Genomic DNA, 22,074 nt, shown 5'->3' on the forward strand with positions numbered 1-22,074 from the left:
GGGGAAAATTCCTGCCGTGCCCCTGTCCCAATGACAGACGATGCACGACGGCAAAGCAATGCCAATCACAAAAATGCCCTAAAAGTAGGGAGATGTGGGAAGGTGTTCCGAATGCATGAGCCAAAAGAGGAAGCTCTGGGTCACGTACATGGATATATATAGGTCCCTCGATCTGTTTGGACTGTGCCTCATTGGCCAGATTGAACCCAACCTTGAGGGACCTGCCAATTGGGAGTTGTGGCTGTCCAATCTTACCCACCCACAACACAGGCGGTCAGTCTCCAGGTCTCACCGCAACATGTGCCCTCTTTTAGGGAGGACACAATTTGTGACTTGCATCCGTGCCAAAGATGAGCTCCATCCTTGCAAGTGAATACTCTTTGGTACCTGTGCTTTGAATAAGATGCAAGTTAGTTAAATGCAAGAGGTGTTTAAACATGGTCATTCTGAGAGATAAAGAACAACTTTATCACCACCACCACCATTATTAGAATAATAGAATCATAGAATGTAGAGTTAGATGGAACCCTGAGGTGCATCTAGTCCAACCCCCAACATAGTCCAACATAGGAATATGCAGCTGTCCCATACAGGGAACGAACCTGCAACCTTGGCATTATCAGCACCACACTCTAAGCAATTGAGCTACCCAGTAAGGTTCTTCTTCTTCTTCTTCTTCTTCTTCTTCTTCTTCTTCTTCTTCTTCTTCTTCTTCTTCTTCTTCTTCTTCTTCTTCTTCTTCTTCTTCTTCTTCTTCTTCTTCCTCGTGGTGTAGTGGTTCAGAGCAGTAGACTCATAATCTGGGGAACCTGGTTCGTGTCTCCGCTCCTCGCCTCCTCCACGTGCAGCTGCTGGGTGACCTTGGGTTAGTCACACTTCTTTGAAGTCTCTCAGCCTCACTCACCTCACAGAGTGTTTGTTGTGGATGAGGAAGGGAGAGGAGATTGTTAGCCGCTTTGAGACTCCTTCGGGTAGTGACAGGGCCGTCTTAAGTGAACCGGGTGCCATGGCACGATGATCCCTCCGCTGCCTCTCGCACTCCGCCGGCAGGGCCAGGCTGCAGATTGGTGCAACTAGGGCTGCACTGGGGGTTGGTGCATTTCCCTTTTAGTTTTAACAGGAGACACCAGTTCCTGCTACCATCTATCCTCTCCTCACAATACAGCCTAAAACGTGTGTGGCAAAGTCAGCCCTGGGTGATATGCCCCATATGATATAATTTCAGGTTACTAGGTGTATCTGCTTGTGTCACTTATCTGACAAAGTGTTCCATTAAAGCAAAGCATTTTCCAGCAATTCTTCCACTCTGCAGCCTCCCCCATACACCCCATAAACTTGTTCCAGAGGGTTGGGGAATCCGCTGGGAGAGATGGAGGGGGAGTGCTGGAGGCTTCACAAGGTAAGAGGTGGAAATTTCTTCCCTCCTCATTCTGCTGATGGAAGCCTTACTTTCAGCTGATCGACAGCAGTGATACAACCCTGTGTTCTGAAAAAGGATAAAAACTAGGATGGTTTCAGATATAGTAACATACAAATTTTTAACAAAAATACTTCACTATACAAAGCCTAAGCAAAAAAGGAAAAGTGGCTGTATTTCTATTCCAGCTAATACCGGTAATTTGTGTGAATTCAATCTGCCATTATTTTCAAATTTGTTGCTTACATTGGGGAAATGAATAACTTCAAATACTAGTGTAACAAACAGCCCTTCTTTCTCAAGGAATGACTCAAAGTGTTTCAACAAATATGTAAATGTATACAGTCTCTTTTTTTTTTTTAAGAATTTACCTGCCCAAAGAATCCCTGTTCTTGCCCCCAAACAATTAAGTGGAGTTGTGTAAGGGATAAATTTGGCTCTTGATGTTAGTAGGGAAATGGGATAAGATTTATGTCAAGCTGTTTTTTATGAACTTGAATCCAATTTCTAATCATCCAGATTGCCCTGTACAATAAACTCTTGATTATGACTGCTGGCATTTACAGTTTATAAGACAAGATTATGTGTAGCACAATTTTCTTCATTCATCTCTTCTTCTGCCACTGCTCCTAAAAAGACTTTATATTTTTCTGCTAGCTTTGTTTTTAAAAGTCAAGTAAAATTATTGACATTATCAAGCATGTCACATATCCCCAGTGCACTTGGAGTATTTAGTTGATTGCCATGGAGTCTGTCTTTGGACGAAGGATTTAGCTCTTGTTGATGGTCTAGGAAAGTTGACTTTCTTGTCTTCAGGAAGCCACATCTACGGATGTCACTTTCTTCTTCCAGTAAAAGGAAGCAGACATCCCAAAGTGGTGTTTGTTTTAGCCAACAACACTGCATGCATCTGTTTTATGCTTCTGATGTCTACCTTTTATTTTTTGCTGCCAGTTCTAATTTTAAAAAGTAACATAGGAAATAATCAGACGCTGGCCTAGCCTGCGGTCCTGAAAAGCAAGCCACATGTTGGAAAGTTCAGTCAACATTACTGATATCATGATAATATTCAATATACAGTACAATTTATGGATATACAGACAATATACAATGTACTGGTGTCATATTAGCTTCAGGACCTCAATAATATCAGGGTATTGTGTCATGATTTGTACTGTTAACAGTGAATGACTGCCTGTATTATGTGGGATGGGAATATTGCATCTTCCTCTGTGCAAAAGTCTCCAATTTGTGCCTTTGTGGGAAGGACTGACTTTGGTAACTAAGAGACTGTAAACCTTGGGGCTTTACCAAGCTCTTCTTTCTGAAAACCTTTCAGCTGCTACCAAGAAGCATAAGCATAGAGTCAGAATACATTTAAACAGGCACTGTTCTTATATCTCTAAAAGATAACTGTTCCCAAACCATAAATCACCCTCAAGATTTGCTTATCTAGTCTTTTATTAAGAGAGTCTGCTTATTTCATGTATATTTTTTATAAGAAACATGTCATATGGGTAGGGATATGGGCCCTGACTCACTTTCATATTTCATTGGTTTCAGTAAGAGAACCACATACTCATCCTCCTCATTTTGAGTAGATTTTTCCCATTTCTCACTAAACACTCAAATATCTGCTGCCATTATCCCATTGGTTTGCATTGGTTTGCATCATGAGTAAATTGTTTTCTCCATCTTCCATTTTGATTATTGACAGCATTTTTAGGTATTTTTAAATTGATAGATTTTATCTTAGTGGAATCTACACACATATATAATACGTTTTTAAAATACTTTTTTTAACAGTGTTTTTAAAAATATGTTGAATTTTCCATTAGGCTCACCATCACCATCTAGTGCAGGGATCAGCAACCTTTTTTCAGCTGTGGGCCAGTCCACCATCCCTCAGACCATGTGGTGGGCCAGACTATTTTTATTTTTGGGGGGTGGGGGGATGAACAAATTCCTATGCCCCACAAATAACCCAGAGATGCATTTTAAATAAAAGCACACATTCTACTCATGTAAAAGCACACTGATTCCCAGACCATCCGCGGGCCAGATTGAGAAGGCAATTGGGCCACATCTGGCCCACGGGCCTTAGGTTGCCTACCCCTGATCTAGTGTCACATCATATATTGCACTTAAAACACACTTAAAATGTTTTATTTGCAGCTGTAAAGCTGAGTCCTAATCTGCTTTTACCAACAATGCAAAAATTAATAAAACCTCCCCAGCTTTCTTTCTTTGTTGCTTGCTTATAACCTTCAGTTTGTTTCCATTCTTCTTTTGGTTACTTTAACGGTACACAACTTTTATTATTACAAATATTATTTTGAAACCATGATAGGAGGTAACATATGCCCATTTCCCTTTTTTGCTTATGTTTGAACTACACATTCAGAAATTCCATGTGGTGCATCTCTCCTAGGGCTGTACCACATCAGAAGGCAGTTTGGGGCAGCTGGTCCCAGGTGGCAGCTGGTGAAAGCAGGTCATTTGTTCAGAGTCTTGAATCTTGTAAGAAAAACCTGACTTCCTGTTGCTCGGATTCTTCTCCCCCTGATGGCATTTGGAAAGATTTAGGGTGTGGAATAGCCTGGATCCTCAGAGGTGCCACACTCAGCTGTTTTGTTTGGAGGCTGCAATGTTTCTTTACGAAGTGAAAAGGAAAATGAATTTTACTGCCCCATTCAAAATTAATGGAACTAGTCTAGAGAATTCATATTTGCATTGGCTTCATCTTTTGAACATCATTATTGCAGCCCCCATTAAGGGCACCAGTAGAATAGACTTTTTTTTAAAAAAAAACTCAGATAGGAGCCAGGATGTGGGTAGATCAGATTAGGATGGCCGTGCTGGGAGAGGGAGAGTTAGTGTTGAAGATTCATTGCCCGTGTCTGCAGTCATGGGATTGTTGTCTATCACATGACTGTGCATGTTTTGACTCTACAGAGTGGGAAGTGACGGAGACAAGATGTTTGTGTTACTGTGTTTCCTGTAGTGGGACTAGTGTCCTTTGTTCATTCTCTTTGCTGTCTGATGCTAGAGAGAGAAGGAGCCATGTTGCAGTGCTCCGTGTGTGTTAATATTGAAATAAAAGTAGATTAGCCAAAATGCTGAGTTTCTGAGTTCTGTTACACAACTGCTCAAACTCTGCGGATCTGTAAGTGTGCTGATGTTTCTTGGCATCAGTCGCTGTGATGTTCGGGCTGGACAAAGCTCTTGAAGCTCCCGAACAATCGACCAGCAGGGAGAGAACATGCCAGTTGGGCATGTGTCTTTACCAAGGTCCTACTCGTGTGTAGGAGATCCTAACAGACCATTCTTTCCATGCCTTCTTCTCTAATTAAAAACACTACCCCCAGAGCTGCAAATTTTTAGGGGGGGGGCAGCACATTTTGATTGACATCCTGCTTCACATCAGGATGGCCCCATCAGTTTTAGAGAACACAGTGTCTATTTCTAGGCCTGCAAACATCAACCTAGCCTTTAAAGGTGAAGATATGTAAATTCTACAGCTTGTTGCACCATTTCTAATAGCAATCATTAAGATGAACTGGTGCTGGCAATTTTGTTGATGTTGTAGCGTGATGCACAATAGTGCTCTTTTGTTTTGAGGTAGGAACATTAGTATGAGATTACTGACACACAAAGAAAAGTAAACCTATAAATTCTAAAGACACAAAGAGAGAAGAGACGGACAGTAATGAGCTGCCACCACTTTTATTCACCATGCCTGGCTATAACTATACTTCAGAAGATAGCTCCCTGAAGATTTCTAACGTTTAGAAGAACATTTATTTTCCTTTAGTGGCTCTCAGATGATCCTTTTCAATGGCTTGATGACTCTCAGAAGGGAGAGATCTCAGTATATCACCGTGGTATCAACTTTTTCTGACTGATTATGGGTGGGTTGGGACAGTCATCGAACAACAATGGCTGATGTGGTGATTTGGGGGCCAGAAAGGCAGATTAGGGATTTTGCTGATGTACTGAAGACCACACTGCCCATCAGTTCCTTCCTGAGCTGGCTGATGTGGTCCCTGATATGGTGTTGGAGAACCCATGAATGGTGGTCCTGGAAATTCCAAAATACATGCTGAGGTTGCCTTAGAAGGACCAACTTGGGACTTCATGGCTGCCATTACAAGCAGGGTGCTATCTCTAAACCTCACTGGTCCAACGTATTGTGGGGGATGTACTCCAGATCTGATCTTTTCTATAGAGCAGGATATAGGTGGTCTGAAATTGAGAAGTAGGGGTTGTAATAACTCTGTTGCCATGGTCAAATTACTTCTCAAAGAAGTTTAGATTGATAGTGCCTTGCCCCTCTACACCAAGTTCTTATTCGCTCTGGCATTTTAATTATTTTAACTGGTCCAAGTATTTTCCATGTGAGGGTGTGGGTGTAGGGATGTTATTAGCCTTCTCTGTTGCTTTAGTTGCCTCTTCGTATTTGGACGAATCTGTTGCCTGTAATTTGGCATTGTTGTTTATTTTGTGTTGTACTCTACCCTGGTCTTTCTTAGTATAAGACAGCCTCATACATTACTAGCAAGAGAAGGCTTACTTTTTCTGGAACCTTCACCTTTCTGCCTCATGAGGAGGTGCCCCAAACAATGTAGATCAAGACTGGGGAATCTGTGGCCCTCCAGATGTTATTGGACTCCAGTTCCCATCAACCCCCAACCACATGGCCAGTGGTGATGAATGAATGGAGCTGCTGTCCAGCAACATTGGGGGGGGGGGAAGCACAGGTACCCCATTCCTGGTATCTATGTCCAGAGGGCATATATTTTCAAAATCAAACTCTTACCAGGAGGATGTCTGTTGGTGAATATCTAAAAACAGAGACCCATAAATATGATGGGTCTGCTGTGGAAAGTTAGGTTGTCAGATGTATGAGACAATGTGATAGATAAACATTTCCCCTACACTTTTTTCCCCTAGTGCAAAATAAAATGTCAAAGAGCAGTGATAAGAGTAGAGGGGTTACACAAGAGAATTCTGTTCCCCTTCATTTTAGTAAATGTACTTTGTTCATTGTATCCATACCCTTATGAAAACTCTCACTTCAGAGTGTTTGTTCTGGGCTCACAAAGCTGTACAGGTGGTGCTGGCTCAGCGGGAAACCTGCTCCTTGCTGAAGAGCTGCCAATTACTTGCTGCGAAACTAAAACAGAAGAATAAATATTGCATGTTGATGGATGCTTGTCAGGAGACGTAGGGGTACTTTCAACAGGGCTTGTCAGGTGAAATACCTTCAACAAATCCACATGCTCAGTGGCAAAATGGAGAGTTTGCTCCAGCTGCTTCACTGGCAAACCTCGAGCTTTGTCACATAAATTTAAATTATAGATGGCATAGTGGTGGAATGGAAATGGATTGCACCTTTAAAAATAAAGCCCATGAAAAAGCTCACACGCTGAGGGCTTGGCCATGCCACGAAAGAGCCTCGGAATGCTCCCTCACCTTTCTCCGGGTCTAAAACCGAGGAGATGCCGGCTGCCCTCCCTCCCTCATGGCAGTGGCTTCTGTAGGCACTCCAGAACGAGCTGTTCCTGTTTCTCAGCTGCTTGCGGAGAATACTGGGGATGCAAGTTTGCAACTATAACAACAAGCTTGCTGAGGGCTGGCATATTTTCAATTGTGTCAGCAGTTCAATACTTTTGCAGTGTTATTCTACCACAGGGCGAGGGGGGGGGAGAGAGAGAGAGAGAGAGAGAGAGAGAGAGAGAGAGAGAGAGAGAGAGGTGGGAGTAACCCTTCCAAACGCAAAAAAGATTATTTGACAGAAAGCATGCAAGGGGTGTCAATAAGTGCCGTGAAAATGATTGCCTGCATTGAAGATTTAACATTAAAACCTTCAGTGTTATTCCCTCATAATATATCGTCAAACAAGGGAGGTGACAGGGGGGAAGGAGATTGCAAGAAAATGTCCGGCATCTGATAAATGGGGGGAAGAGGAGAATCTTTGTTTGAAATATGCTGGCAGTCTATGCAAAAAAATAAAATAAAATAAAATAAAATGGCTAAAGTGCACTCAGCTGAACAACACTTTAAAAACAGGGTGCCCCCCCCCCCATTTGCACTTCCTCTACCTGATTCATTGAAAACTTGTGGGAATAGCACTTTAAAAGACTGTGGTTTTCCATCCTGAAATAACAGAAAGGAACATTTATAGCTGATTTTCTGTTGGTTGTGTAATACTGATGTAGGTGTGGGTAAAGGAGAAGTTGGGAGTTCATTAGAAGCGGGTGAGGGTAGCTACTCACAGCATACAGGTCAGCTGCGTTCCTAGAGTCCAGAATGAGAAAAAAAAGCAGCACATTTTATTTCTCACTATTAGGACACACCCTCAGTTTACTACTGTAAATGTTTTCTTTCTTTTTTACACATTTATGGGAGGAGAAAGTTCTTTTTAAAAGCACTTATAGTAGCCTTGCCCAACCTGATACCCTCCAGATGTTGTTGAACTACAACTCCCATCACCCTTTGTCTGCTGGCTGGGTTGGGGAAGATGAGTTCATAATAATCAGCTCTTGGGGAGATAGGGCTGAAGTGATCTCAGGGAGGACACTGTGCGAAGGAGAAGTCTGATAATAAAATAAATTTCAGGAAAGAACATCCAAATGCCAAAAATTAGGGCAGAATCAAATGATCTCCAGCAAAAGAATTTCATATGAAAAAGGAACTCTGGGGGAAATGGCACTTGAAAGAGCTTCCTTTTCCAAACAAGTTTGAATGTTTGCAGCCCAGATCAGCTGCTACTTCAGTGAAAAACACAAACCTTTCTTGATACGAGTAACAGTGATGTCATTACACAACCAATCCTATTTTGTCACTGAGCAAAGCATGGGGCATGGCTGCTCCCATTCATCAATGGAACATCTTAGAGCCAATTGATGTAGTTTACTGCCACACAGGCAAGACCATATACTACCCTCAAACTCCCAGACAAGACATGCAATCTAGAGCACAGCATTTCAAAAGCAAGGTTCCAACAGAAGCCTATTCCATAATAAATTTGTTCATCATTAAGGCACCACGTGATTTTTTAATTTTTTATTTTGCCACAACAGACTAATGAGGCTATCCCTCTAGAAAGTAACAAAGGTGGGCCCTGGGTGTTGCTGAACTGCAAGTCCCATCATCCCTAGCCATTGGCCATCCTTGTCAGGGATGATGGGACTTGTAGTTCAGCAACATCTGGAGCCTCAAAGGGCCCCACATCTGTTGCAGAGCAAATGGGTGCCCAATTATTAAAGCAAATGACCAAACTGCATGTGATAAGAAAGGGCAAAACATCCAGAGAAGACCTCAATGTCAAACAGCACAAAGTCCTTTCTGACTCCTGTAGACCACCGGTGGAAGGCTAAGGATATAAAAATCCTATAAATTCTGATAGTGCAACTTAATAGCTATGCCTCTTAAATATATGCAGACTAGTGCAGTGCAGTTTGCTATGTTTCTTCTTCTTATGCCCCAGTTTTCCCACCTGAGCTATCAGTGTGTTCTTTACTGCAGTAGCTAAGTGAAACACCATCTGACTGGTCCCTCATGGCCAACGTCTTCACTGGAAACTGCAGCTCTAGCTCTGAAGTTCCACTAAAACGTGTGGCATTTCCCCCAAGAGGCACAGTGTTCCTTCTCTGCATTGGTTGGACTATTTGCACCCAAAGGGACCCATTTCCTGGTTTCTCGCCTTTTTTTTTTTGTTCTCGCAAAGTTGAGGGGGAAAACTTCAACAGACATTCCAAGCCTGATCTTTCCCAGAAATGATTCTGAATGCTTTAAGATATTAGCGTAATTATCAAAAGCTAATGAGTTTTTAAAGCTTTTCAATATGAAACCATGATTTCAGAACCTCTTGCTGTCAGAACTATAACTAGGTTACAGACGCAGTGGCATGATTTATGACCCATTCACACTAATGACTAAAGAATGAAGATACAGCTCCTTATGAATAAGCACTCTTGCCTGATCATGACAGGGCAGTGAAAGCTCTGAAAATACGCTTATGTGCGCCCGCATAATGGATCAGAGGCTTAATAAAAGGCCACCTTAATAGCATGCATATATTCCTCTGCTAATATAACAAGGGATAGCTTGCAAGCAGAGCTGAGTGCCTATTATCTGAACTTCGGCTGCTTGCAAACTTCTAGTTAGCCAAATTCTCTTGTGTGCATATGTCAACCATCCACATGTTGTTCATATTATCATTGTGAAATTAAGACCCTAAAGTAGATGGGCATGAGGAATTTGATTTTTCTGCATTCCACTGTGAACTGACCCAATCCACACCTCTCAGATTTAGGCGTTGATTGGAATGCATTTCCCTTTCAAATTTTGCACTAGACTTGTTGGCTCAAAAAATGTACCAAAATGCCTTTAAAACCTTCAGATAAAATATATTTAGAACACCTACAGTGATATACAGTATTTTTCTGCATAAGTATTTTGAAATAAAATTTGTACTTAAATATGAATTTTCCTGCAGATTTTTTTATTTTAAAAAAGTCAAAGATTCATGTGAAAATGGAGTATAATGGGTTTATGAATTAACACATGCAAAACTGCCATTGACCATACCTACCCTAAAGTAGAGGTCAGCAACTTGGGGTCCCTGGAGTACAATGGGTTTATGAATTAACACATGCAAAACTGCCAAGGACCATACCTACCCTAAAGTAAAGGATAGCAACTTGGGATCCCTTGTTTGCCCTCCTGAAGGGTGCTTCTTTACAAATTCAAAAGCAAAAGGGGATGGATTATGGGGGAAAGAGCTTGCCAGCAGGACTCATTTTGGCAGGGATGGGGAGTTATTTATTTGCAGGGCGCTATACTGTGTCCCATCAAGCAATCATTATCCCACACATACCAGTGCATTCCCCCATCATTTGTCTTACTGCAAGAAGTTTGAGGTTCCTTTTTGGACAGGAGTTTCTTGTGCAAGAGCACCAAGTCGGCTTTACTTACGCAGCCTAAATTTGCCAGTTCATGCTTCAATTCCACCCACAAAAATAGCGGCAAGTCTGGAAGTGGTCTTGCTGATCTGGAGCATGTGCATAGTACAGCTGTACTGGAAGGCAGAAAGAGTTGAATTTGGCTCCCAGGAGCTTGTAAACATTCTCCCGTTTGATGGCCCCAAGATAAGGTAATGCTCTGGTTTGCTTGTTCTTGGAGAACCACAACAGCAATCTTCAGGATGCCACCACTGCTGTGAAAAGGTCAACATTCAATGAAACCTGAACTATTCCATGTAATCTGTCTATATTGGACTGGAGTTGTTTGGAGGTTTGGGACTCAATTCCAGAGCATGTGGTTTGCATTCTCTTGTTAAAGTTACTTGGGCTTGGGTTTTTTTTTTAAAGATCTTTTGAGATCTTCGTGATTTTCTGGCTCTAAAACATAGCTTTCTTTTTCTTTTTCTTAATCATTTGATTTGAGTTCCTTTTTCTGTTATCCTATGTCTTGCATATAATCCTGGGGAGAGCTCTGGAGGTTTTTTATTTATTTATTCCAGATATTGCATCATTGGTTGGCTGTGGTTTTCTGCTGCCTGACATATATTAATCCTTGAGCAGTTATGTCATTGCTCAAGGAAAAAAAAAGTTGCTTTGCTTTTCCTAAGCTTGCTTATTGCTTTTGTCCTTTCTGCCTTTTCCTGGGAAAGCTTTCATAAGCTGTAATTATTTGCCTGTATGTTCAGGGGATTTTAAAGCTTTCTTTCTTTTTCAATGGAACAGAGAGGCAGGGAAATGGCTGGCAACCCGCGCACAGCTCTCACTGGGCTATGCAATGGCAACGAAAACAAGTTTAATAGATGAATACAGAACTAGGCACAGAGGGCCCAGTGTTACACATTCTTACTCAGCGAAGTCACTGGCCATGATCCAGTAGTGCACGTGCACCAGATGTGTGAGCACATTAAGTTTATTGGGTTATTTGCCTTCTAGCAGCTCTGCATGTGGAAACACCAGCTTGTGTGTGTGTGTGTGTGTGTGTGTGTGTGTGTGTGTGTGTGTAGCATTTCACTGGTTTCAGCATTGCTTCTTGTATCCCTCTTCTTGGGCAGATCCCATAAGCTCTTTCACCACTCGGTAGAGCTCTGCTGGACAACTACTTGAGGATGCAATGGTGGCAGAGAAGCAAGGCTTTTTAAACCATATGGTAGGCACAGAGATGTGCTCACACCTGTGTTTACCAAGATTCATCCTGAGATTTATGCCAGCCGTGCTCTAGATATCATCCTTCCTGCTTCTTTACCTGCAGCAATCCTGAGTTTGAGGGAGACTGTAGGCTCTGCAATGTTGGAGGAGACAGCCAAGAATGATCCTGTCTTCTTCTTCTTTGATGATCACTCATAGTTGAGTAAAATTGTCTTCCATAATAGCCGATTGCCATGGGACTTTGGGGGGTTTGGGATGGGTTTTTGGAAGACGCCTGTGCATGAATTTGTTTTATGTGTGCAGATCAGTGCACACTGACCAATGCACAGTCTTCACAATAAGACTCTATTCCGATGGCATGAATATCACAACGACCGGTAAATTCTTATCTGCTGCAGCCTTCATCACAGCCATTGGAACATACTGCTTGTTATCATCTGCCTGTTCTGCCATTGAGGACCTATTGGATCATTCTTTGTCTAGCACCTCCCCATTGACCTTGGGTGACCCTGCTGGATGTATGAGACTCTCAATGGCTTCACTCACAAGGGTCATAGGAACATGCAAGCCCATTCACCACGACCAGGTGATGATCTAGTGAGTGTCTACAGCCCTTTCTGCCCACCTGTTCCACAGGGAGGCTAGAACATCAAAAGAGGCACCAACCATATTACTTGGAATATCCCTCCAGGGCATTCAGGAATCCATCAGATTCCATAAGTCTCTGCGGGTGGACCATCTTAATGACCCCCCCCCCTGCAAGGGAGTATCACCACTGTCAAAAAAACCTCCACCAGCTAACAATTCACCTGTGACAACAGGCTCACCATGAACCCCCCCCCCACAATAACATAACACCACCTTCACTCCTTGCTCCAGAATCAGATGAAACATACGTCCTACCACATGGTTTTCCACCAATCAGTGCTCTTCTGCTTTTTAAAACAAAACAAAACCCACAGCAATAGCTTACTTGCCTTGCTTCAGGCTAGTCTGTTCTTTATTCATAAATTTAACGCAATGACTGACAAGACACTACTAGGCATGCAGCTAATGAAAAGAACTAACACAGCTGCATATAAAGACCATCGTTATTTTACAGATTGCCTGCATAGTGTACAGTCCATTATATGGATGACTGGGAATCAGTGTTTCCATATGGCAACTTCAGTGCCAAGCACACCAGTTACACGGAAAATTGCATGCTGAGACTGACCATGGCAACTTTGAAACAGAGCACAAACTCTCTGTTTGGAGAGGAAACATCCATTTCTTATTAGTCAGAGCACATCAGTGGCCATAAACAAATACAGATGAATCGCTCACCACAAATTAAGTGGAAAATCAGAAACTGAGACATTCACCACATCAGCTAATTTCCTAAAGGTGATACAGAGGCTGAAGAACCTTCATCTTCAGCCAGGTACAACCTCAGTATAATCAAATTCCACGTAAAGGAATGACCCTGCAAAGTCATGATACGGTATGGAGTTTTAACTTTCCAGAAGTGCAGACAATAATTTGACTGCTGTTGTGAAGCTCTGAGTAAACTTGGCTGGGAATGAAGTGATCTGTAGAAGGGGTCATTGAGTAAAAATCTGGGGCTAGGGAAGAGTTCAGGATCTCCCCAACACAAACCCACCACTTACCTGCCAGAAACAGTCCTTTACAGCTGTTTGACTCAACTCTTCGTTGCTTCTCCGGTTAATTCTTCATGCAGCACACTTTAAACCTTTTGATAACATTCTTAACAATGGGAGGGCTTGCACTTTAGCATGTTTGCTGGAGAAGACAGTCACCCAGTTACCAAATATAACTTGGTTGGAGGCTGTGATGCTTCTGAATACCAATTGCTGGAAACCACAGCAGGGGCGAGTTCTTCCTGAGGGTTCCCCACATGTACAGTACAGTGGAACCTCAGTTTATGAACACCTCGGTTTACGAATTTTTGGTTTACGAACACCGCAGACTCGTCTGGAATGGATTAATTCACTTTCCATTACTTTCAATGGGAAAGTTCACTTCAGTTTATGAACGCTTCAGTTTAAGTACTCCGCAGACCGTCTGGAACAGATTAATCCACTTTCCATTACTTTCAATGGGAAAGTTCGCTTCAGTTTATGAACGCTTCAGTTTATGAACAGACTTCCGGAACCAATTGTGTTCATAAACCGAGGTACCACTGTATATGGGTGGCCACTGTGAGAACGGGATGCTGGACTCGATGGGCCATTGGCTTGATCCAGCAAGCTCTCTTCCCATGGAGCGGGCAAAGTCACTTGGTACACTCAGTTTAGTAAGCTGGACACCCAAAGTGTCCTGCAAGGTGGTGAGGAGAATTTGCTATACCTTTCTATTCCCCGATTACTGTTCTCTTCACTCCTTGGCAGGACTACATAGGTCAGGATGGGGAATCACAGACACAGGAGCCAAAGGCAGAAAGGCCTCCCTCAGAACTCTCTCACACCCCTTCTTCACAGACAGTAGCACAAGAGGTACAGATCAGGTCATTTCATGTAGGCATTTGCAAAGATCAAATTCCTCAGTCGTCCTTATTTGGAATGCTGTTATGGTAGGACAAACCCTACCCTATTGGCCTCCGATTTCTACATACATTCTAATTCAAATTTATTCATAAAAATGACGTGGGTTGTTTTTGTCTTTTCACTTACAAAACTCCTCACCTCTTCTTTCCAAGGAACAGTGTGCTGCTGCTCATCATGCATATATTTAGCCCCGTAATCTTTCCAGCCAAGTGCTTGTCATACTTCTCTTGACATCTTTTTGTATGTTTCTTGACATTTGCTTGCAAACTCCTGCAGCCTTTTCAGTCCCGATATTCACTTTTTTTTTCATCTGATGATGTTTCCAGACTCCTTAGATATGCAGATTTCATGGGTTTCTTCCAAATCTTGCCTCCACGGTCGGTTGTTCCAAGACAGTCAATCCTGGAGGCACCTTCCTGTCACTTCTGCATTTGTTATTGCTCTCGCTCCCCGCCAGCCTCAAGATCTCCATGGGGACAGTGGAATCCATTTGGGAACACTGCACTTGACAGATATTTCAGCAGTGCAGCAGTTTAAAGACGGATAAACTGCACCAGCTTAAAAGTGTCCATGCGATTGCTCTAAAAGGTTTGGCTGGGCTGCAGGCAGCAGTCTGGAGTGACCCAGAGTCAGAAAAGATGACCAAAACTAGAAACGCAAGAGCTCTCTTAGACTTCATCCAAGCAGAGCACCATTTATACAGAAAGCCATCAACTTTATACTCCTTTCTGCCCAGGAGGAGTAAATTGTCAGCCAGGTAAGTGGAGCTGGTCCAGAGCCTGGAAGGCTTTTCATTGAGTAGCTGCAAGTATGTGCATGACCACTTGGGGTGTCAAGTCAGCCATTCCCACCACAAGTGACACATTCCAAAGATTGATTTCATTCCAGGGAGACATTCAAAAGGTGATGCTTGTACCTTTGGTATCATTGTGGGTAAACCTAGAACTATGCAGAATGTGCATAGTCTATTCATTGGCATCTGATCATCAAGAGGAACAGAGGATCAATGGAATTATTATACATTATCATCACTGGCTTTATTAATTCCTACCACATCTTTCTACGAAAGTAAACAAGGCAGTGTTTATAGAGCAGGAGGAGGTGAGGAGCTGGTGGTAGTGGTGGTGTATGGGTGGTGTATAGGATTGCATCATTCCTCCCACCTCTCCTGCAGTCTCAAACTCTGTGCCTCATTATAGGGCCAGTCCTGCTATCAATCCTCACTCCTAGTAGTGAATGACTGAGCACTAAACCTATGTTAAAAAGATGTACTGTAATTATCTTTCATGCAAAGAAATAGAGGAAAACAATAGAATGGGGAAAACCAGAGATCTGTTCAAGAAAATTGGAGATATGAAAGGAACATTTCGTACAAAGATTACCATAATCAAGGACAAAAGTGGTAAGGACCTAACAGAAGCAGAAGACATCAAGAAGAGGTGGCAGGAATACACAGAGGAATTATACCAGAAAGATATGGAGGTCTCGTACACCCCAGGTAGTGTGGTTGCTGACCTTGAGCCAGACATCTTGGAGAGTGAAGTCAAATGGGCCTTAGAAAGCACTGCTTTAAAATTTAAAATTTAAAATTTTAAAAGATGATGCTGTTAAGGTGCTACACCCAATATGCCAGCAAGTTTGGAAAACTCAGCAATGGCCAGAGGATTGGAGAAGATCAGTCTACATCCCAATTCCAAAGAAGGGCAGTGCCAAAGAATGCTCCAACTACCGCACAATTGCGCTCATTTCACACGCTAGCAAGGTTATGCTTAAAATTCTACAAGGCAGGCTTAGGCAGTATGTGGACCGAGAACTCCCAGAAGTGCAAGCTGGATTTCGAAAGGGCAGAGGAACCAGAGACCAAATAGCAAACATGCGCTGGATTATGGAGAAAGCTAGAGAGTTCCAGAAAAACGTCTACTTCTGCTTCATTGACTATGCAAAAGCCTTTGACTGTGTCGACCACAGCAAACTATGGCAAGTTCTTAAAGAAATGGGAGTGCCTGATCACCTCATCTGTCTCCTGAGAAATCTTTATGTGGGACAAGAAGCTACAGTTAGAACTGGATATGGAACAACTGATTGGTTCAAAATTGGGAAAGGAGTACGACAAGGTTGTATATTGTTTCCCTGCTTATTTAACTTATATGCAGAATTCATCATGCGAAAGGCTGGACTAGATGAATCCCAAGCCGGAATTAAGATTGCCGGAAGAAATATCAACAACCTCAGATATGCAGATGACACAACCTTGATGGCAGAAAGCGAGGAGGAATTAAAGAACCTTTTAATGAGGGTGAAAGAGGAGAGCGCAAAATATGGTCTGAAGCTCAACATCAAAAAAACCAAGATCATGGCCACTGGTCCCATCACCTCCTGGCAAATAGAAGGGGAAGAAATGGAGGCAGTGAGAGATTTTACTTTCTTGGGCTCCTTGATCACTGCAGATGGTGACAGCAGTCACGAAATTAAAAGACGCCTGCTTCTTGGGAGAAAAGCAATGACAAACCTAGACAGCATCTTAAAAAGCAGAGACATCACTTTGCCGACAAAGGTCCGTATAGTTAAAGCTATGGTTTTCCCAGTAGTGATGTATGGAAGTGAGAGCTGGACCATAAAGAAGGCTGATCGTCGAAGAATTGATGCTTTTGAATTATGGTGCTGGAGGAGACTCTTGAGAGTCCCATGGACTGCTAGAAGATCAAACCTATCCATTCTTAAGGAAATCAGCCCTGAGTGCTCCCTGGAAGGACAGATCGTGAAGCTGAGGCTCCAATACTTTGGCCACCTCATGAGAAGAGAAGAATCCTTGGAAAAGACCCTGATGTTGGGAAAGATGGAGGGCACTAGGAGAAGGGGACGACAGAGGACGAGATGGTTGGACAGTGTTCTCGAAGCTACGAACATGAGTTTGACCAAACTGCGGGAGGCAGTGCAAGACAGGAGTGCCTGGCGTGCTATGGTCCATGGGGTCACGAAGAGTCGGACACGACTAAACGACTAAACAACAACAACAACAATTATCTTTCAGTTGCCCTGGGTCTGTCATGATGTGCCTTATATCAACTGAGGTTAACTAAGTTGATGTTCTAACATTTCATTAAACTACAATCTTTGTATGGTGCTATTAATTACTGAAAACTTGGGATATCATGCCTTTAATAATAAAAACGCTGACCTTCAGCTGTTCACACACCCCTCCCCTTAATTTGCAAAGCATGTCACTTTTCAAATTGTGTGCGGAAATGGCCAAAACGCATGCAAGTGTTCACAAACACTTTTGTTACAATAGTGAAGGTACCAACAGTGAAAGTGAAGATATTATGCAGGGGAGGCAGAGACTGGGTAAAAGCCTCTGCATGCCCAGGAAATGAATGGATCTCTCGAGGGCTCCCTACTTGGTCCCTGGGACTCTCCCTAGGTCAAGTCTCCTTCCCAGGCTCCTCCCAAAGCCAAACCCAATGTGAGTCTTGTTTTGTGCCCTCCTTGAGAGATCTTGCCTGCCTGGAATGTGTCTGTTAACTGTGATAATGCCTCTTGTTTGCCTGGATAGAGGTGTGTGTCTGTCTCTCTGTGTGTAGAGAAATCTGTGGCTGGAATACTGCATTGCTCCACCTTCTCTTTTCTGTAGTCCCACCCACAACTGGCATGCTGACCCTGGAAGGTTCCTCACAGAAGAATTCATCCCTTGGCTGAAGACATTTCCTTGTCCATGCTCTATAGAACACCCTTTGTTTTATTATTTCAATTTTGTTTGGTCCGTATTTTCAAAGGACTCTGAGCCTAATCATCTAGAGTTCAGAGACCTGGCTAAGGAACACCCATCCTAACTTTCCACTGAACTTGATTTACCTATCAAGCTATAGCCAGGACCAGTGGGCAGAAGTAACTTCACACCCATGAGTTATCTAGGGGAAGGTCAGAACTATCACAGATACAGTCATACCTCATGTTACGTCCGCTGCGGGTTACGTCCTTTCGGGTTGCTGAACCCGGAAGTACCGGAACGGGCTAAATCGCACCTTGCGCATACGCTGAATCACAACCTGCATGTGCGCAGACGCGGGTTGCAAATGCTGCGGGTTGCAAACGTGCATCCTGCATGCATCACGTTCACAACCCAAGCATCCACTGTAATGTTCCCTGTGTTGTGGGCAGTGGCAGCTGGTGCCATTTGGGCTTGGTAGGGCAGAGGGCTGGGCAGCGTACAAAAAGTGGATCCACGAATCACAAATTCACTTTGTTTTAAATAGAAAAAAAAGTTTCAAAAACGCATTCCAGAAGAACATATTTCAGAGCGTTCTGAGAGGCAAGCCGGTTACCAAGACATGCAAAGTGTGTGTGGCTTGACAAGAAGGGGGCAAGGAAGCAGATTTCAGAATGGTATCAGTAGTAAGTCCCAGTGAGTTCAAGAGGAGTTACTCCCAGAGAAGTGCTAACATATGGTATCATAACCTAAGGCTGACTGTAATCTCAATGGGGGGGGACCTAATGGAAAGGGGAGAAGAGAACTGGATTTAAAATAAAGTTCAGTGCCTGCTTTAATTTACTGTAGTTAATTCACTTAAGAAAGGGGGAAACCTTCTATTCTGTACACGAAGTGGAACTTTTAAAATATTATATGTGAAAGCAAGCAACACGGTATTTGAAAAACCTGCTGCTGCTGAACTGTTTGGAAAGCAATGGTTGGGGAAGCAGGAACACCAGGAAAGAGCAGAAGCTGTTGTTTAGAAGGTGCTTCTCTTGCTTGCCTAAAGCTCAACAGTAGGATGAGTGTACTGGATGGCAAAACACTCAGACAGCATCTCTGGAAACATGGCTTTGTGTGGTGTGTATATTTTTTAGTTCAAGAAATTGTCAACTGTCAGGTTTATTTCCAAATAAAAATCCCACACCATTCATACACTGCTATCATTCCTACGCATGTTTTCACAGAACTGACTCCCCAGTGGATTCTATGGGGTTGCCACCAGGAAAGGACAAGGTTGGGAACTCAAGTTCTGATGTTTCTTTGTTTTTTGTCGGAGGGCTCCAGCTGAAAACAACCTCCCTGCTCACAGGGTCACTAGTATCTGGCTAAAACAGGTGAATGAATTGGGATCTGGAGCAGAAACTCGGTCTCTGTGTTTGAGGCACTGTGTTCTGTACTGTCTCCATCAAATTTAGAAGAGCCATATGGGCAATACTCCTCAATCCTTTCTAACTACAGCATATTGAAATTTTAAGAAGCTATTTCTTTAAAGTATTTCATGAGAAATGGATGTTTCTCTGGATATGTAAACAGTGAGCTAAAGGACTTGACTTCCTGAGGTGAAATAAGTTCCTTCCAACAGTTGTTAAGGTATCATTAATAATCATGCATGCAATAAATAACACAAGAATTAGTTCCTAAGAGATATATGGCTGCAAATTGCAGTAACAAATCATGGTCTGTGCAAAGAATGATCATTACTCCAGTGTGTACAAAAGCTCCTTTAACAACTATATTCTTTATTGAGAAGCTCACCCTAATTAGCCTCTCCGATTCCCCAGAGAGCATCTGAGGAACATTTTGACATTGTGATGTTTGAGCCGGAGAAAGGAAAGAGGGGAGAGTTTCTAAACCTGGAAAGCACTGGGGCCACAAGCTGTGATTTCAATTATTCCACTGTATTAGTGGGTGTAGGAAGTAAACAGACCCCCTTTAAGTGTACAGAAAAATGGGCTATTGGGGAATAAGGGAAGAATGAATCAGTTGGATGGGCGTAACTACCATAGTATGTAGATCTTTATTGTATTCTTGTATATCTGAGACAGGCATTCAGCCATGTCCATGTAAATAGACAATATTCACATCCTTTGGACAGCTATGTCTGACAGTAATCCTAGGCTATGTGGCCGAGATGGATGTTTTACACACATCCCCTCAAATTACCATTGTTTTTGATGGCAATTTAACCGCTTACAAATAATAAAGGTATAAAGGCATATGGAATAATGTGAAAATAATGAGACATGATGGTAAGCAGGAAACTCATTATTTTTGTACAGAAAGCATTAGCGAAGCACACAGAGCATAAGTGAGACTTCAGCCTATAACTTGTAACGTTCTCACAGTTGAACAATCCCAAGCAGATGCCAATTGAAGGTGGAAAGAACTCACTGTTAAAAAAATTAAGTGGCCAGAACTATTTTGGCATGGAGACTGTAAAGTTCTCATTTCATAGACTTAATTTTTTTTAAAAAAAAAAAAAAGTTAGATTTTTCTGCAGGTGTTTAAAAAAATATAAAATAGAATTCATATGTCACTAATTTATTAGGAACATAGAATCACATCTTTCAGTGTATGTAACTACAGTATATGGTATATGCACAGTGTTGTAAAAAACAAAACAAAAACCAGGAATACTCCTAACATTTTAGATCCAACTTGCCGAAACCAAACAGAGAAAAAACCAAGAAAAGCAAATGGTGTGTATGATATGCATTTACCATTTGTGGTGATTTTGCTGAAAATACAATACAGTGGTACCTCTACTTAGGAATAACTCTACTTACGAATGTTTCTACTTACGAATGGAGCTCCGTCCGCCATCTTGGATGCGGTTTAGATAGGATTTTTTCTACTTATGAATTTTTAGATAAGGTTGCTTCGACTTACGATTTTTTTCTCCCAATGCATTCCTATGGGATTCAACTTACATTTTTTTTTTTGACTTACGAATGTGTGTTCGGAACGCATTAAATTCATAAGTAGAGGTACCACTGTATAAGGATAGGCTTGTTCCCCTATCAGATATTTTATGAAGAGTGTGTGTGTGTATGGGGGGGGAGAATCAATTTTGTTGCCGTTTACAATGGACCTAGATTTTGTTTAGTATAACCTTTAATGCAGGCATCCCCAAACTGCGGCCCTCCAGATGTTTTGGCCTACAACTCCCATGATCCCTAGCTAACGGGACCAGTGGTCAGGGATGATGGGAATTGTAGTCCAAAACATCTGGAGGGCCGAAGTTTGGGGATGCCTGCTTTTATGCTTCTCATAAGTACACTTACATTTTGAAATGGTATCAAGATACAATGCAGAAGATTATTGAGGTTTGTTTTTATTTGGAGTAATAATTTGTCAGGATTTCTTTTTAAAAGAAAAACCCTTCATTTTAAAACTGGCTCATTTATCGTGATTGGATCAGCCTTGAAAAGGACTGCAGTTGTCAGGATAGCTGTCAGTGGTGTGAAAACTCTCCAAATGATAGGAATGATTCATGAGGTAAGTCACCCTACATTGTACTGTATTATTAGTATTAGTATCAATATTGTCACAGGAATTGAGTGGGTCTTCAGCATTCATCAAAAACCATATAGTGAAGGTGCCAGACACACCTCTGTGGGGCGGGAATTCCACAACTTAGGGACTGCCACAGAAAAGGCCCTTGCCTGGGTTGCCACTTCTCCAAACTTCTTAAGGTGGTGGAACTCCGAAGAGCACCCTGCCCCGCCCCGATCCTAACACCCAGAAGGATGTGAAGAGAAAGAGACGATCTCTCATATATTTGGTGCCTAAGTCATTCCATGAAGAATCTGTATCAAGTGGAAATTATCACACAGTGTTTTGAGAGAAGCATATAAAAGGATGGTGGGGAAGAGAAGGGTTGTCAGGTTAGGTCATCTGGATCAGAATTCTCAGTCTATATTTATGGAGAAGTACAGTGGTGCCTCGGTTTACAAACACAGTTGGTTCCGGAAGTCTGTACTTAACCTGAAGCGTACTTAACCTGAAGCGAACTTTCCCATTGAAAGTAATGGAAAGTGGATTAAGCCGTTCCAGATGGGTCCACAGAGTACTTAAACTGAAAACACTCAAACCGAGGCATACTTAAAGCGAGGTGTGACTGTATAACTTTTATCCCACCACCTTTCTGAAGAGGGATTATTTGGATGGCTCTAAAAGATGGTG

At 42.4% G+C, this 22,074-nt stretch overlaps 1 long non-coding RNA gene across 1 annotated transcript; it reads right to left on the bottom strand.

Annotated features, from left to right (window-relative positions):
• Positions 1-2,863: 2,863 nt before the first annotated feature.
• LOC148684413 (uncharacterized) lies at positions 2,864-7,013 on the bottom strand. Its single transcript, XR_015946200.1, has 3 exons — positions 6,893-7,013; positions 6,476-6,593; positions 2,864-4,070 (listed from the first exon to the last, which is right to left on the bottom strand). It is a non-coding gene; the product is annotated as an uncharacterized LOC148684413 (long non-coding RNA).
• Positions 7,014-22,074: the final 15,061 nt, after the last annotated feature.

The sequence above is a fragment of the Zootoca vivipara genome, chromosome 10, assembly GCF_965207765.1.
Source record: "Zootoca vivipara chromosome 10, rZooViv2.hap1.1, whole genome shotgun sequence".
Taxonomy (NCBI): domain Eukaryota; kingdom Metazoa; phylum Chordata; class Lepidosauria; order Squamata; family Lacertidae; genus Zootoca; species Zootoca vivipara.